This window comes from Carlito syrichta, unplaced genomic scaffold (assembly GCF_000164805.1).
Source record: "Carlito syrichta isolate Samal-C Ts95f unplaced genomic scaffold, Tarsius_syrichta-2.0.1 Scaffold84601, whole genome shotgun sequence".
NCBI classification, from domain to species: domain Eukaryota; kingdom Metazoa; phylum Chordata; class Mammalia; order Primates; family Tarsiidae; genus Carlito; species Carlito syrichta.
This window is the reverse complement of record NW_007028697.1, coordinates 387,545-390,683: the sequence shown is the minus strand read 5'-3', so window position 1 is coordinate 390,683 and position 3,139 is coordinate 387,545. Positions and strand designations below refer to the sequence as shown.

The following is a 3,139-nucleotide window of genomic DNA, read 5'->3' as shown; positions in this document are numbered from 1 at the left end:
CCTATATTCCCAGCAATTTGGGGAGCAGCAGTGAGAGAATTATCTGAGCTCAGGGATTCGAGACCAGCCTGGGCCACTTGGTGAGACCTTGTCTCTACAATAAATCAAAAAATTAGCCGGGCGTGGTGGCACACGCCTGTGGGTCCAGCTACTTGAAAGGCTGCGGCAGGAGATTGCCTGAGCCCAGGAGGCCAAGGCTGCAGTGGCTGTGAGCATGCTACTGCCCTCCAGCCTGGGCGACAGAGTGAGACTCAATTCAAAAAATTTCCTACTCAAAAAAATTTCTACTAAAAAAAAAAAAAAAAAGTAATCAGTGAATCTGTATGAAGATAAGGCCTGGTGTTTATCTCAGCATATATACATGTACACACACACACACACACACACACACACACACACACACACACACACACATAAGCACATGTCATCATAGAAATGGTCCAGCAAGTATTCGTGAGGAGTGTATCTGAGTGTTTTTTGGTATTTGCCTCATTTTGTTTTCTGTAACGAGCACATGTTGCCTTTATAATAAGAAAACAACAAAGTCACGATGAGTAAAAGAACATATTTGGAATAAAAATTAAATTGAGCCAACACGCAGAGTATGTGTTGAACACGTAGCTGTCTTTACGTCTCATGTGATTTCATCAGGCCTTGACCGAATCACGTGGGTGACTGTGTCCTCTGGACAGACTGCCCCCTCAGTACCTGCTCTGTTTTTTCATGGGCATCTCGGTGGACGCCATCTGGGTCTGTACTCCCCCGCCTGACGCCTGCTCCTGGGCCTGGACTGAGACTACTGTTTTCTGAATTAAATTCAACACAAAAGGTGTTGTGGTCGTTTCCTCCTTCGCTGAGCCCTCTCTGTGGTCAGTCCTAAACTTTCTTACATTGACAACTGGAAATGCCAGCCAAACTGTGTACTCCATAAAATAACGTCTGTTTTAACAGTCACTATTTTCTTCTTAGGACAAGGAACACCCAAGATACCTGATCCCAGAACTCTGCAAGCAGTTTTACCAGCTGGGCTGGGTCACTGGGACCGGAGGAGGAATCAGCTTGAAGCATGGGTGAGTGTCCAGCAGATTCCACTGCTGGGAGCTCCTCCTATGCGTGGACCCCTGGGTGCTTGCCGTGCTGTATGCAAGGAACAGCTTCATTCCAAGTGCATGAGGGGACGTTCCCGCAGAGGAGTGGAGGCCATGGGCAGAGGAGCAGGTGTAGAAATAGCTGTGGGGGTCAGAGACACCACTTCTCCCCAGAGCACCAAGCTGAGGACCAGGCCGTGAGTTGCTTGTGTGCCAGGATGAGGAGGGATTCTCTCTAGGTAGACAGAATTTGTCTCAAGTGTTCAGATATGCATTTTAAAGTCAGATAAATACAGGCCATCGATCACTGAAACCCTAAAAGTGTGCCTTGTCAAGTCAGGAGAAAGGCAGTGTGCTTTCTAACACGTTTCTTTACTGCCAGTCACGGCCCCTGCCTAGTTCTCAGCCCTCTGAGGACAGACCTGACTGAAGCAGGAGGAATGAAGAGCATCAGTTGTTCTTTAGACTTACTCCGCATCATTCATTCAAGAGGATGGAGAGTAGCATGAGGATTCGTGTTAGTAAGATGCAGCCTACCAGCAACGAAAGTAAAGACTGGGGTCGTTTCCTCCAAAGGGTTTGGAAGTAGGCTTGTTGGGTGAACTGAAATCGGATGGAGGTTTTTCCTCCTGAAATGTTCTAGGAATATCCTTGTCTGCAGGCTGAGGGTTAGACTAGGAGGTGTTGATTGACTTATTTATTTAGGGTTAGGGTTAGGGTGAGTTATTTACCTAACTCACTTTCTTTAACAAAATGGGAAGACCGAAATATTTACATGCTAATGAGTATACACTGGGGGGACCCAACAAAAACCTGGAATTGATTTATAAAATATGTATTTATTCTTTCATGTTTATACTTCAGTCCCCTTCAAAGTCCTCTCCGTTTGCTGCTTTTTCAACTGCTCAAAACATTTTTTGAGCTCACCAATTTGGATGCCTTTGAGTGCCTCTGCCATCTTTTGTTTCTTCTCTTCCACATCAGCAAAATATGTCCCTTTGAGGACTTTTTAAATCCAGGGAAACAGAAACAAGTCACTTGAGACGAGATTGTGTGAATAGAGAGGGTGGTACATGGGGTCCTGCTGTTTGGGGTCAAAAACTGCTGAACACTCAGTGCAGGGTGGGCAGGTCCACTCGTCAATCACCCATCATGAAGTGGGCAAATGCGTTCAAAGAGTCTCCAAAAGAAAATTCCCCGAAGCCAAGTACAGCCTCTCACAGCGACGCTAACTAGTCCACAGATGCTGATGGGCTCCTAGAACACTCAACTAGCAGGGGAAGCCTGGACTACAAGGGGCCTGCCCTCCAAAAGATAATTCCAGGTGTTTTTGGGTCCTCCTTGTATAGTGACTTCTCCAGGGAGGCACATGGATGTCCGAGACGGAATGACCCATATAATCAGAACATTCTGAACAAAGGGATTTTATGGCATTCCCCAAGATGAGGTCACGGAAATGTCATCTGACGTGAGTGACGGAGTGACCCCAGAGCTTTGACTAAATGGGGCGGCAGGGGGGCCCTCCATCAGGGCTGGCACAACTGCTGATATTAGCGGCGAGTCGGCGGGACCCCATCCCATATGGTAGCTGCTTCGCACACCCATCTACCTGTCCCAGCTGCCCCTGTGGACTCAGAACTCTCAGGCAGGCCCATTCCCAGCAAGCTGCAGGCCCACAGCGCTGAGTCTTGTTTCAGCGGAGGGTGAGTCCCTGACATCTGGTTTCCCAACCACACCATATGTAATATATTGTGTCCTAAGTGTCACCTCTAGCTGACTACTTCTGGTTTGCATGTTTGGAAATTGTGTGGACAAAGCAGAGCTTTCTGCCAAACAGCTAAAAAAAAAAAAATCCCAGCGAAGTTAAAAGTAGGAGAATGCAGAACTCAAGAGGGAATTCTTTTAATCAAAAAGACATAAGCCAGGCTCGGTGGCTCAGCCTTGGGAGACTGAGGTGAGTGGATTGCCCAAGCCCATGGGTTCGAGACCCACCTGGGCAACTTGGTGAGACCTCATCTCTACAAAAAATCAAAAAATTAGCTGGGTGTGGT

General features: G+C 47.3%; 1 protein-coding gene across 2 annotated transcripts in view; it reads left to right on the top strand.

Annotated features, from left to right (window-relative positions):
* Window positions 1-905: 905 nt before the first annotated feature.
* APIP (APAF1 interacting protein) overlaps window positions 906-3,139 on the top strand; it is a 10,525-nt gene continuing 8,291 nt past the window's right edge. For both annotated transcript variants that reach the window (XM_021711501.1, XM_021711498.1), the window contains exon 1: window positions 906-1,070. The gene's annotated coding sequence lies outside the window, so the exon portion shown is untranslated. The remainder of the gene's footprint in view (window positions 1,071-3,139) is intronic.